We start from the raw sequence: 15,278 nt of genomic DNA on the forward strand, positions 1-15,278 counted from the left end.
CCAAAATTCTCTTTTAGGCCTGGCAGATATCAACAGAGCCCTACAAACTCTGCAGTGTTTTGCTTGATTTTTAACATGGCAGAGGAAATTATGTTATTTTCATTAAGTGTCCAACCAGAACCAGCTCAGCCTCTTAAAATCCCTGGAGTTTCTGCCTGCTTGGCTCCAATCTTGGTGCTTTGGTGATCTCCTGAGTCTTTGTTTTCATTAAAAAGAATTAATGTCTGCACATCTCTTACAAACACTCCTAATAATAGACATTAGAAATTACCTGAATTTGTATCATTTTGGATTTATAGATTTAATAAGGGCTATTTGCACTTCCTATTTCTGTTTCATTGGATTTCTTCCCTTTAATTAGAATTTAATTTGATACTCTGTGGGGGATTTAATAATGTCATTGTTTTGTACTAGTGTTGTTCACACAAAGAAACAAAGAAATGAAAACTTGCAGTCCATAACTCAGAATGTGGATTCAAGTTGGAAACCTGACTAACTATTGCAACTCTCCAGTCACATTGAACAAATTTTAATGCCATAAAAACTGTCCTAGGTGGTAAAGTCCAGGCCTCTAACAAGAAGGGAAAGAGAATCCTTCAGGAATCCCCTATCATTGTACTGAAGGGTTTCCTGTAGCTCCTGTAAATCTGTAAATCCATTTTTCTTTATTTTACCAACCCACTGATAGGTAGAAGCACCGCTTCTCTCAGGTGTGCCACACTTTCAGATTTGTTCCCATTTTTTTCCCCATTTCCCACTTGTTTTCCTCAGTTATTTCCAGGTGCTCCAGACATGATCACTGCTCTGTCAGTCTCTTTTATTTTTTAAATGACAAATCAGCCATAATGCAAATGATGCCTCCAAAGAATCAAAGTAAAAGCCCCATCAAGGGATCACAATTGTGCAACATCTTCATTCCCTTGTCAACTGTGGCAATCCCATCTCAAATACAATTAAATTAATTTGCCTGTGCCATGTATTTCCTGCAGTTCATTTCAGTGTAGATTTGGATAATCTCCTCTACTCCTGGGAAGAATTACATATTTGTAAATAGAAATCGATGCCAATCAAGTGCAGCAAATTATTTCAGATTGATGTCTTCAAAAAATTCTCAGGGGGGGAGAAGAAAAAAGCCCCAAACCCTTCTGCAGTTCATGATAGGAGGGGATGTGCTCAGCATCAGAGTTGTTTCCTTGGAAACAAGGAGCCACATGATGCCCAGGGCTGGGGGAGCATGCTCAGGGCAGAAAGAAATCAGATTTTGCTTCTTTTGTTCTGAAAGCCAGCCCAGGTTTGCTGCTGGGAAAGCTTTGCCTCGTGTGTGAGTGAGTCCAGGTGATGGGCACAGAGGGGGTGGTGCCTCAGGTTTTGGTTTTTATATTTTCAGGTTCTGTGCTGCTTTAGTCTGTGGGTCTGGGTTCACATCAGGGCATGCTGAGCTCTGTGCACAGAGCAGGGAGACAAAACAATTCCTGCTCCAGCTGGGCACCAAGGACAAATGACCCAAATCTCAGCCCCAGAGCACAAACCCCGTGGGCTGGAGAGAGAAAAACAAGGATGGGACTGCAGGGGCTAAAGCTGGAATGGGACAATGAACTGCAAGATGCAAATGGAGCAGAACTGATCCCAGGGAGAGACCCCGTGCCTGGTTGTGCATTTTGGGGCCATTTTGGGGCCATTTTGGTTGATCTTGGGTGCAGCCCTGGCTGGGCTCTTGTGCTGCCCAAGGTGCACCCATGGAGGAGATGCTTTGAATAAATCCCTGCTTTATTCTGTAGCTCTGCCCAGCCCCTGCTCCAGGGCAGCCTTCTCACCCACCATGGGTGCTGGAGCCCTGACCAACATGAGGTGCAAAACTCCCATTTGTCCTGTGGGAAAACTCTGCCCCCCTGCACGCAGAGTTTCAAAGGAAATCTCAGCAAAATGAATTTCAATTCCCACTCTGAAGGGGAAAATGACCCCAGTGACAGATCACAGCAGCAAGCTCTTATCTGCCAAAACAGATAAACTCAATTTTTCTCCCCCATTTCAGTTCTGCTCATGAGCTGCTGCTTTTCCTTGTTTACAACCTTACATTGGGACAGTATTTGAGATGAAATCACAAAAAAACCCCAACATTGATGAGGAAAAATTCCTGAAATGAATCACTCAGTCCTCAGAGGATTTTAAAGTGTGTTTTCAGAAAGAAAGTGGTTGCTTTAAGATGGAGAAAGAGCCTGATCTGTGTAGTGCAGCTCTGATGGTTGGCATTTGTAGCTCACAGTGTGTCTGGAATACAAAATGAGCCATTCACAGACACCCACAGCCTGAATTTATTCAAGCCCATACTCAATCTGATTCCCCTGAAGAATAAGACCTCTGTTGGAGCTCTCTTGAATCACACTTGTTTTTCCTTGCTGACTAGAGGTGGATGGGCTTTTAAAAATAGCCCAAACAGGGACTATAAATAATATAAAAATAAATATATGTTTTTATGTCAATAACACACAGGTTACAAAAGTACATTAAAAAAAAAATAAAAAACAACATAAGATTGAGGTCAGGGTTTCTTTGCCCCTAGTTCATGGTAGTGTTGCTGTTGTTGCTGCTCTTTCTTAACTCTTAAAATTGCCATTTCATCTGCCTGGATCATAATAAGGAAATTAAGAAGGAACTCCTGAAAAAGCCTTGTTTTACCTGACAGATAATTCCTGTTGTTCTTCTTTTTTTTTCCTTGTTCAGCCCTTCCTTGGGCCTTAAAATATTTGCTCTCCAGCTAGATGCAACAAGAGCAGTTTTATAGATAAAATATACACCAGAATGAAAGTATTTGAGGGAAATTCTGAGTGTTGTTCTTTCTATTCCCAGTAACTAATAGAGGCAATGGGAATATTTGCAAGAAAATAAGATTTATTCTAATACCTTTTCCAGACTTCAAAAGCTTAATACATTTCAGCTAAAACAGCAGGCTGCACAAATCCACCCCAAAACAAAATCCTAAAATTCCTGACAGAGAGAGAGGAGTAAGGATAATAATCATAAATGTGGCTGCTGCAACTCCAGCACCACGGGACCCTATTGCTGGAATTCCCCACTTTATTTATTTTTTATTTATTTTTTTTGCTGGGTGCTGGAGTTCCCACTTTTTCTGCTCATGGAGAAGCTCTAAACTCTCTGCTGGAGTTCTTGTCCATTTTATAAACATTTATCTCTGTCTTGGGCACAGCACATGCAGAAAGTCCTTGCAGCATTTCTGGCTGGACTTTTCTCCTGGGAGGGGAAATTTGTGATTTCTGGCCCTAAATGCAGCAGTGTCTGTTTGTACAAAGTGCAGTGCTGTGAATTTGTGACTCCTTGCATGATTTTATCTCCCTAGGTAGGGGAGTTTGCCACTCTCCTTGGCAAACTCTGTGAACACTGAGAAATGAGCCCTTTGTGCCCTTATTTCCCACTTTCAAAAGCATTTTATTGACATGAACTATCTATGGTCAAACTAAATAATTTTTTCTTTTTTTTTTCAATGAGGAACCAAATGGTTTTGTTTTCTTTGGTTTCTGTCCATTTTCAGAAGATAAAAAATAATAATTACTGCTCTAGCATTACAAACCCATAACTTTAGAAGCAATTATAAATTCTGCTTCAAAAAATTCTGCCTGTGATGGCTCAAAACACTTCCCAGCCACATTTATGGATTTGCTCCATGCAGTTTGGAGTGGCCTTGTGTGAATTTATGCAGTGATCCCACAAAACTGATCATCAGAAGGGCACAGCTGCTGTGTTTAAATAGAAATCCTGACCTATAGAACCCTGTTTCAATTAAGCAAAAAGAAAAGGGACATTTTTAGTGCTTTCCTGAGTTTCTCAAACTCCCAAAGCTCCATCTCTAAACTTAAAGGTCGCCAAATATTTCAGAGGGCTGATAACAACAATGCTGATAATGAATTAGCAATTTGTGGTGCCAAAAGTTCAGGGTCTGCCTCTGCAGCTGATTTGCAGCTTCATTTCTTCTCTCTCTTTAATGACTTGCTCTGCAGTTAATTACATTGTTCTGCTCTTTCTGCACTGATATTGGTAATTTTACAAAACTGCTTTCAATTTGAACTTGTCAGCAGCACTGAAAACTGAAATTGCACACGTTGGAGGGCTGGGATCTCCACTGCATCCAACAGGGAGCAAAGGAAAACGAAAGGGATTGTTGAGGAGAAGCAGCACAAGAATTGAGTTAATGGAATGGCCATTGCCTGCTCTCAGGGGGTTTCAGAAATATCTGCACTTCATTCCAGCCTTGTCCCAGTCTAAGATGATTTAGCCATTGAATAATCAAATGTTTTCAGTTTTCAAATAACAATTTGGGCTTTTGAAGTCCAGTGTTCAAGAAGAATATTCAGCAATTAGAGCTAAGTGATTTGTTTTATCCTAGTCCTACCTAGCACCTGCTTTTGCACTAAACAACACTGGAATTAGTACTTGCATTTATAAAGGCAATTAAATATATTTTAAAGTAAAGTGTGCTTTGTGCAAGTCATTTTTACAACATAATTTTTTCTTGAAATTATTCCAGCCTCCTGATGCTGTGGGAGAAAACCTTTCCTAATTTCTGATGGGTTTTTACACCTGTGCACAATGAATAGCCAAAGAAGCTTTATTGCCTTTTCAGTGTGAAAGAGAGAGCAGCTTTTCCTTGAAAATCATCTTGGAATAGAATAAGAGAAAATAAGGAAAAGCCAGATTATTCTGGGATCTTGTGAAAAGCAGACACAAGAGACAGAATCAATAGTGCTGGGACAAAAATTAACTTTGTGGCTGTACTAGAGGAACAGCCACCAAGTTTTTTATTATCCCCAAATATTTTTATTATCCAGCTGAAAGCCTCATGTGCCGAATGAGATAACAGAGATTTCTTTAAGGATGAAATTTTATTTTCTGGAAGTATTATTCCAACCAAAAACCACAAGTATTATTCCAACCAAAAACCACAAGTCCTTCTATGGTATAGGAATCTTTTGGATCCCCTTTTACACCTCTGTGTGTCCACTTTAGAAAAACCAATTATTTTACAATAATTTAATTTTTTTTTCATTTTTTGGACTGCTCAAAGTCCTGCAGAGTTCCACTGTGTGAAACACAGGGCCCACACTCAGGACCTTCTCTGAAACTGTAGAAATCTGCCTCAATTTATGAATATCTTTGGTGCACAAAACTTTCCTTTTGCTCATCATATATCTTACAAAAATATTGGGAAAACATTTCTCTGTTTTACTCGATTTTTCTACTGAATGCTCAGACTAGAGTTAATAGCTTAGGATCAGGACTAGCAAAAAATAAGCTTGGCAAGTCAGGTCATCAAATATTGCAAAAAAAAAAAGATGTATTTACTTGAAAAAATATTACCCCTCCCCAAAAATATGGTTTTAAAAATATTTTAAAAATTATTTCCTATCTACTTCACACAGAGATTTAATCTTTCCCTCCTCATTGGTTTTCAGGGGGTGGTCAGGTTTTCTCTGCATTCAGAACCATTATACTGGAACTTCTTCCTGAAGAAAAGAAATGTATTAACTTATCAATCAAAATATAAATTTGGGGCTGCAAAAACCCTGCAGTCGAATAAAAGCACAACTTGCCAGTGACATATTACCTCACCTGGGAGAAATTCCTGAAGTTCTACCTCTCTTACACCTGCATTTCTTAATTGGAATAGAGAATAATCTTATAGAATTGGAATAGATAATAATAAATAATAATCTTAATTCGATTTTTTTTTTCTCAAAGCTGGTCTAGAACTCAAATAATTACCAGGGAAAAAAAAATGCATGGCTGTGCTACCCACAAAGGTTGTCAAAAGAGATTATCATAGTCTGGCCAAAAAATGTAATTATTTCAACACACCACTGTATAAATAGAGCATTCAAATAACAAACTTGAGGGAGGAATGTTTTGACTCTTGGAAATCTTCCAGGAATATTTTTGGGAGGAATTACAATTTAGCCTCGGTGATGCCTTGTTGCTGCTGACGTGGTTGGCTGAGGTGCTGTGCAGATGGTGGAGGCAGAGCAGGAATTTCCCTGCCATGCCCTTCAGTTAATGTGCAGCTCCATTTTTCAAGCACAGTAAAAGAATGTGTAAATCTGAGTTATCACCAGCACCTCCAAATCGCTAAAACTGCATTTTTGTGCTGTTCCCATGGCTGGCACTGCTCTCATTCCAGCACCAACTGGATACTGGGGGTTCAGGCACGTGCCATGGATTGTGCCTGGTTTTTGGCAGGTTGGTGCTGCTGAGCAGGTGCTGCCACACAATCCCAGCTGGGAGTGCCAGGCTGTGCTGCCCTGCTGTCACTGCACACAGGGCGAGCTGCATCCCCCAGCCATGGAAACTCAGACATTCCAGTTCCTTTTGGAAATGAGCTCATGGGCACAGATTGCTCATTTTATAAACATTACAGAGATTGTTTTATCTGATTATTACACCTTAAAGTGCAAGTGTGTACTATGCTCTTGATGCCATAGGATTTTAGCTTTTGTATTTTCCATCTATTTGTACTCCTGCAGTTCTTTAGTGTGTCCCTCCAAACTGCACACCCAGTGTCAGCTGCAGCTTCCCCATTTTGGGCACACACAACAATTCCTCTCCAGGCCTGGCAATCAAGGACACCTCACTGCCCCAGGGCCCAGAGATGGGAACAAAAGGGACTTGGGGGGACCAAACTTGGGCTCAATGACTTCATTACCTGCAGCTGGGATTGCCAGATGAACCCCCAATGTGCAAATGGACCAAACTGATAAAAGTATAAAAACCTGTGAGCCAGGGTCCATTTTGGGTGTAGGCCCTGTGGGGATTTCATTTGCCCTAAATGTACCTGCAGGCCCTTCAATAAACAGAACTGCTTTTTATTCCCTTAATTCTGCTTGGCCTCTGATTTAGATGGCCCTGACAAGGCATCACTCTGATATTCCTCAATTTAATATTGATTTTAGCAGAATGGGAACTTTGAACAACCACTGCCATCGTTATTTACACTGCTACATTCCTGGCAGTGCTGCTCCCCCATTTATTAACAGGTGCAGCTGGTTTCACAACAAACATCTCAAAAACCTGACAAATATTCATCATTTGAGTTTAATTAGAGACAGAGTAATGGGCTAGCTGGAAATTCAGGGATGACAAGTGCAAAACCCCAAGCAGAAGTCTCAGCTCTGGCTGACATCACATGCCAACTCCCAAAATTCACTGAGTGGCACCAGTGATGCCCCTGTTTGGTACCAAAGTTTCTGGTTTTGTGGCCTCTTTTTCCACCTGCTCCAGCTTCCCCTGGGTGCTGTGTTGGGCAGGGGCATTCCTGGAGCAGGAGATCTCAGCCCTCCTGGCATTCCCAATCTCATTCAACTACAAAACTGATTTTTCCAGTGATCACCTCATCTCTGCTTCTGCTCTTACCCATTTTTTTCAGATAGGTGGGAATTATTAATGATAAAATACAAAGTTTCAGCTGCAAGATCTTTATGGCTCCAAACACTGAAGTATAAAAAGCAAAATCCCAGCAGTCTGGGAGCCAACTGCAGCCCTTTCTGCATGATGTCCTTGGGGTTTTGATTTGGCAGGATCCCTGCCTTCTGGGTGGTCTGCAGATCTCCAAGTCCTCTGGCAAGTGAATGGCCTTTTTTCCAAAGCAACTGGCCATATCCTCTTTTTTTTTCTTTTTTTTTTTTTAATTAAAAAAAGTTATTCAGCCACTTAGTCCTTTCAGTTTCACTCAGGAACTCCATTCTAGAGAGACTTTTGGTGGTTCTTAATTCAGCTAGACAGAAAGTTTCTAGTGACACTGCATTATGCAAAATCCCCAACAAACACAGAGGGGAGGAACAAGTTAAATATGTTGGTAGAGGAAGAAGGATGTTTTTAAAAGTCTCTGGAAGGAAATCAACGGAAGTTTCATGTCTTACACGCTCTGCCTCTTAACTGCCCCTGTGAAATATTTATTTGATATTTTGCTTGCATTGCTCCATCTGCTCAACAAGAGAGATGTGGAGGTATTAATGCATTCATCCTGGCCCTGTGGTGTGGTTACAATGAGAACATTTCAGTGAGACGTTTTAGCAAGGAGGAATTGAGCAACTTGTCCTGTGATGAACCTGCCAGGGGAATTCAGGAGAGGGATTGGGAGCAGGGGGAACCAAAGCTTGGCAGGTGCTGGGGGTCACCACAAGCCCAGGGAAGGCTTGAACAGACTCCTCAGTGTGCAGATTTGATCCTGCTGGAAGTGGACAGGATGTGCAACCCACATGGAGCAGGGACCGAGGTGACAGCTTGGTGGCATTTGCATTTTGCAGCCCTCCTGTTTCAGGGGAAAGAGGACAGAAAACTGTTTGGCCATAGAAGAAAAAAAAAAACAAACAAAAAAACCACTCCATCCCTGAAGAAGAAACCCCTGAAAACACTTCAGTGTTACAGGACTCGTTCAGACCTTTGCAAAGTTCTAATACCAACTTATAAAGTGAATAAAAATGGAATTAATTAATTAATAAAATTAACTAATTAATAAAAATGGAATTAATTCCTGCTGGAAACACGAAACACTGAGACCAGATTAGTATTAATTCTTGCCCTGTTGTAGAAATGTTATAGGTGTTATAGATGTATATAGATGTTATAGAAATACATTTATAGGTGTTACAATACAGTTATAGGTGTTATAGATGTATATAGATGTTATAGAAATACATTTATTTCTACATTTAAGCTGTATTTAATAATTTAGCTGTGTTCTGGGAAATGGGAAGGTATCAGCTTAGTAGAATTCCAGAGTTGTCCCTGTCAGAGAATTATATATTTTTTTCGATTGTGCTGTAAATTCTAAAATCCCAGCAGGCATTTCCCCTTTCCCCATCACTCTTGACTTTGAGCACATGACTGGAAAAAGCAAAAAAATGTTTTATTAGCATCTCTTAAAACATTTCAGCCAATAAAACCTGAATTTCAGCCACCAAAGCCTCTAAAAATATCCCCAAGGAGTTGTTTCGCTTCCCATTTTGATTACAGCATAAAAACTCTTTATAGTGCAGAGCTGTGGGTTCACTGCCCCATATTTTGAAGTGGTTTAATGCATTATTTCTGCACAGGTTGTACAAAATAGCAGCTCCTCAGAGAAACCCAAGTTTGAATTTTTGAGCTGAAGTGTGAAGCACCAGACTTTCACCACCCTGAAAATGCCTTTCCTGTGGGAGGATGTACTCACATTATTCACCTGTCAGAGTTTTCTCTCCAAGGTGTTTACAACCCCTGGCTTGTGCTCTGAAAGTTAAGTGAGGCTCAGTGGCTGTGCTGCACATTTTTGGGAAGTAAAAAGCAATTCTGAAAAGCTATTTAGGTGTAAATTAGCGAAATTTGTCGTTTTCAATTAAACTTAAAAGTGGATTAAGACAATAGTGCAGCCTGGAAATCAAGGCTAGCACAGGAATAATCCATGGGAATGATGAAATCCTCTGGAAATGTGGGACTGCAGCCTGCCCCCCTCAGGGATCAGTGCCCTCACTGATTGCCCTGAGGAGATTTACAGGATGAATAAAAACTGGAGGAATTTCAACAGGAAAAAAACAAACAACAAGACACAAAACCAGCAATCATGTTCCCCAGTTATGCTTCCTGTTAGGTTCCCCAATTTTCTCATTTACACTGAAATCCAAACTGCTGGGTCCTCCCAGACCTTATTTCACTTTTGAATTTATCAATCATAAAGTTGTAATATCAGGAATTCAGTGCTGGAGAAGAGATTTACACTATAATGCTCTTTTTTTTTTTTTACCCCAAGACATGCCTAATTTTGAATTTTTTTCTCCCAAACACAAATTATTACTAAAAGTTTATCTATGGGCATGCCTACTATATTTTCACATTTTTTCCTCTCTCCACCAGATTCCTATATGCTTGAATAAAAACAAATTAATCAAGATCATCTTTCAATCTTTTTGAGCGAACAAGAGAGACATCAGTCATTTTAATCTTAAGATTCTTAAATAGAAACAGATATTCTGAAGGAGTACTCCAGCTACCTAACAAATAATTGGAAATTCCTAGAGGCTTAATCAAGTACTATGATGGCTTGAATTGTTAATATTTATCCCCTCCACCCCTCCAAATAATAAGAGTCTGGCATATTAAACGTTTATTTATCCTTTAAAGATTATCCTTTAAATATTATATTTAATGTCCTCTCAAAAGCATGGTCAATGAAATGAGGATCATCACACAAAAATATTAAACAAACTATTCCAGGAACCAGGATCTTGCATTATATATGTCCCTTAAAATTAAAAAAAAAGAAGAAAAAGGGCATGTTATGGATTTTAGAATAGAAAAATTAATTAAGTTTTGCTTTATGTCCAATCCTCAGGCAGGAATTTCCCCATGGAAAGGGAGCTCAGGGATTGGAACTGCCCAGGGGGGTTTGCAGTGCCCAACCCTGGGGGTGTCCAAGGAATTCCTGGATGTGGCACTCAGAGCTCTGGGCCGGGGACAGGCTGGGCATGGGGCACAGCTGGGCCTTGGTGGCCTGGGAGATCTTTTCCAACCTCAGTGATTTGGGATCTTTGAGTCTAGGATTCCATGGTTTATTCTGGGATCCTTCACTCTAGGATTCCATGGTTTATTCTGGGATCTTTCACTCCAGGATTCCATGGCTTATTCTGGGATCCTTCACTCTAGGATTCCATGGTTTATTCTGGGATCCTTCACTCTAGGATTCCATGGTTTATTCTGGGATCCTTCACTCCAGGATTCCATGGTTTATTCTGGGATCTTTCACTCTAGGATTCCATGGCTCATTCTGTGATTTTCATTCGAGGATTCCATGGTTTAATCTGTGATCCTTTCACTCCAGGATTCCATGGTTTATTTTGGGATCCTTTCACTCTAGGATTCCATGGTTTATTCTGGGATCTTTCACTCTAGGATTCTATGGTTTAATCTGTGATCCTTTCACTCCAGGATTCCATGGTTTATTCTGGGATCTTTCACTCCAGGATTCCATGGCTTATTCTGGGATCTTTCACTCCAGGATTCCATGGTTTATTCTGGGATCCTTCACTCTAGGATTCCATGGTTTATTCTGGGATCTTTCACTCCAGGATTCCATGGTTCAATCTGTGATCCTTTCACTCCAGGATTCCATGGTTTATTCTGGGATCTTTCACTCCAGGATTCCATGGTTTATTCTGGGATCTTTCGCTCCAGGATTCCATGGTTTATTCTGGGATCCTTTCACTCCAGGATTCCATGGTTTATTCTGGGATCCTTTCACTCCAGGATTCCATGGTTTATTCTGGGATCTTTCACTCCAGGATTCCATGGTTTATTCTGGGATCTTTCACTCCAGGATTCCATGGTTTAATCTGGGATCTTTCACTCTGGTATTCCATGGCTAGCCTGCAGCCCTGGGTTTCTGGCTGAGCCTGGGACCATCTCTGGGGCTGTTCTTGCCTCCCGTGGCTGCTCTGGGCAGGGCTCTGGCTGCTGCTGCCCTTTGTTTCCCATTCCTTAGGGAGCTGTGAGCCCATGGAAGGCCCTGGCTCTGCTCTTCTGGAGTTCTTTTAAAATGACCTGTTAAACCTCAGTAATTCTTAATTCCTACAGCTCATTTTCCTTTGTAAATCTTGAGCTTTGTACTATTACAGCCTCTGCATTTTTAATTCAGTAAGCACTGCAGAAACACAACAGTATTACATTTTTTGCCTTTTTTTCTAAAGGAGATTTACATGTCCTGATTTGGCAAGTTTGTAATTATCCAAATGTGTTTCCATTCCAATTTGCTGTTTTCTCTCTTTATGCAGCTGCATTCGGATTCTTCCCAATTTGCCCTCTCAGATTGTCACTACTCCAGTTCCATTTATGCATGCAAAGATTATACTTTTTTTGGTTTTAATTTTAAAAACCCAACAAAACAACTAAAAAAACCCAAACCTGCAAACTCATTCTTGTGAGGGTGAGAGGAAGAAGAGGAAAAAAATTCCATGGTTTAAAAGGGTCAAAGAGAAAAATAAGAAAGTACATCAAGGGAAGGCTCCTGGTACACATTTTTCTTGTCTGAAATATTTGTATTGCCTCAGCTGGAGAAAGGAAATAGTCAAGCCAGAGCAATTGCATGATCTCCAACTTCTCCTGCAAATAAAGGAGCCCCAAGCCTCCATCTGTGACTTCTGTGGCATCAGGAGGGGTGCAGAACAAATCCTTGCTGGCATCAGACATGGGAATGGCAGAGCCATGGGAATTGATGGTGAAACTGGCAGTGTTCTTCTTCCCTGAAAGATTTTAAAGTTCTCCCTGGCTGTCCAGAGAAGGGGAATTCTGAAACCTTCTGCCACAGTGAAGGGGCAGAGGCGCCTTTTATTGCTGAGCATCTGCAGAGCAGAGAGCTGGCAGGACTGCCCTCCCTCAATCCTGCACCCAGGCCAGCCATCCTCCCACCTGGGACTGAGCAAGGGGCAAATCCTGCTCCATTTTCATCCAAATGTTGGTTTGTTAAAGCCAAACCTGCTCTGCCTTGTGGTTCCTCTTAAAAATGTTGTGTAGAATCTCTCTGGACCAAAACAGCAAACATGCCCCAGCTGTGGAGTGCTCCTGAAGATCTCCCATGCACACGGGGGTTTTGTTCAGGCAAAAAGGGAAGAAGAAAGAGCCCTCAAAGCAGATGTGCTTGCTGGCCTACCAATCACAGCTGCATCCAAATTCTGGAGGGAGCAGGGCAATGATGGCTTCATCCTTTGCCTGGATCTGATCAGAGCCTGCTCAGCTCAGTGCAATAGAGAGCCCTGGAAATGATGTGCTTTGATAATCCCAGCAGCTCTCCATGAGTGCTGCCTCTGCCTCAGGGTTCATGCAGGCAATTGGAGCTCTCTGTTGCTGTGGATTTGAATATGTAAAATGAGATTTCCTTGAAATAAGCAGAATTTTTACTACGCTGAAAATGAAGCAAAATATGCAGGGGTTGATTTCTTGTCAGTGTTTCAATCAGTTCTGCATATTTTAGTGAAAGGAAGGAATCTCCATCTTCAGCTTTACTTTTCTTGTGGATTTTTTGCTGCCAAAGCTATAAATGGAGAAAAGTTCAGCAGAACTAAAGTGATATAAAATGAGAACTCCACAGCTCTGTACAAAAGTCTTTCATTGAAGCCTTACATTCTACCTGGTTTTAGGGACTCAGCTTTGCTCAGCTGAGCTCAGTGTGTTATGGAATATCTAAAACTCCAAAGTTCCACTTCCAAACAGGGATAGAAACAGAAATATATAAATTTAGAAATAATTATCAAATTTTCTGCCAACAGCAGGGGAAACTTACCATTGAGTTCATCATATCTCAAACTTAATGCAGTGAGGCAATGCTTTAAAATCCCATATGCCTGTGAAATTGGGGCTCTATGACATTCTGCACTGCTTTGTCTCCAAAAGAAGGACCATGAAATTTTGGCAGTGGCTGGAACTGGGTGTTTAACTCAAAAGGTTAGAGATTTTTAATCCTTTTGTTTTATTTCTAGTGCAGCTAATTTGCCTTTTTGCAAGTATCCTAGCAACCTTTTTTTCCCCTCCCCTTTCTCCAGCACTGTAAAGGTTAGGTAAGGATTCTGGAGAGATTGGCCTAAAATATAAAACAAACTGACAGAAGAACCTTTCTTAAAGGCACAATTTTCTTTAGTACCATTCTGACAATTCCGACAGCTTTTAAGGGAAAGGGGACAAGAAGCAGAGGAACAATCCTGGAAATAACTTCCAACAGTTTGTGAAATATTAAACTGAAGAAGGGTTTATGCTTGACAAAGGGCAACCTCGGCACTAGGGATCATTCCCTATGGACACTCAGGGACAAATCCTTTAGAATAATATTTGGTGAGGTGAAACCTTGAAGCGACCAAAAATTGTTGAAACCTATTGAAAGCCAGAGTTTGTTCTGCTGCAGCCAAAATATTTCCAGCCAGAATTAGGAACTCTCAAAGTTCTCCTGGATGAGATTTATATCAATAACACAACATGGGGATGGTGTGAACAGAAACCATTTCCTGCTCACTGCAGGTGCAGCCCCAGGAGCTGTCAGACATCACCAGAGTTTGTCACCATGGTATTTTCTGAAAAATCCTCTTTGCCCAGGGTTTTCTCCTGGGAAGCTGAGAAGCCTCAGAGAGGAATGAAAACAGCAATTATCTGATTGCTGCTCCTGTGTTTGCTGCTCTGGAATGTGGCTTGGACATTGTTTACCAACAGGGGAATGTTTGATTGGTTCCATCTGAATTGTTTTTTCTTAATGGCCAATCCCAGCCTGGCTGTGTTGGACTCTCTGAGTCAGTCATGAGCTTTTATTATCATTGTTCTTGTTAAGCTTTCTGATGTATCCTTTCTCTTTCTTTAGCATAGTTTTAGTATAGCATTCAATATAATAATATAATATAATATAATAATAATATAATATAATATAATATAATATAATATAATATAATATAATATAATATAATATAATTATAATATAATATAATCATATATATAATTAAATTATAAACCAGCCTTCTGAGAACTTGGAGCCAAATTCTCATCTCTCACCTCATCCTGGGGACCCTCACAAACACCACAAGGGTTCACTCCAGTCTGGTGTAAAATGTTCTGGATGTGCTTGGGTTACCTGTTCCAGCTGCACACCTGCTCCTGCCCTGCTGGAAGGTTCCATCCATGCAGCATTTCCTGACTGGCAGGTTATATTTAGCCACATATGAAATTTTAACTACTTCAGTCAAAATCTTGGGTCGGACCACATGGGATCAAGGCTGAATAGCAGAGTGCAAGTGCTGGAAGCTGTGCAGTGATGTTGATTATACAATCACAGGGCCTTTGGGTTTTTCTTTTTAAGGTGGAATGTGGTTTGGGTTTTTAAAATCATTTGTTTATTTATTTTGATATCTTGTTGAGCTAAAAGACATGTACATGTCCAATATCAGCTCTTCCAAGTGTTTATGCTTTTGGTTTGTTTCTTTTAAAGTTTTTCAATCTTCTATTCTGAGCCTCATTCTATTCTTGTACCTCCAAAAAGTAGCAAATATCAACTTTGAAGTAATCACAAGGATGTAATTTTTCAAATAAAGCAGGGGTGGAATTAATAATCAGCAGTTTTAAGCGTTATTAAATAAAATTAGACTGTTTCACAGTTAATATACTTGTTTTAAAAGGCTTTTATTTTTTAAAAATGAAGATTCCTCTACGCTTTCACAGCCTGCATAGCAACAACAAAGAGCCTGTACAACCCCCAAGTCTTTACTGCTAATAAA

The sequence above is a fragment of the Agelaius tricolor genome, unplaced genomic scaffold, assembly GCF_023055355.1.
Source record: "Agelaius tricolor isolate 1412-34295 unplaced genomic scaffold, bAgeTri1.0.p SCAF_14, whole genome shotgun sequence".
NCBI classification, from domain to species: domain Eukaryota; kingdom Metazoa; phylum Chordata; class Aves; order Passeriformes; family Icteridae; genus Agelaius; species Agelaius tricolor.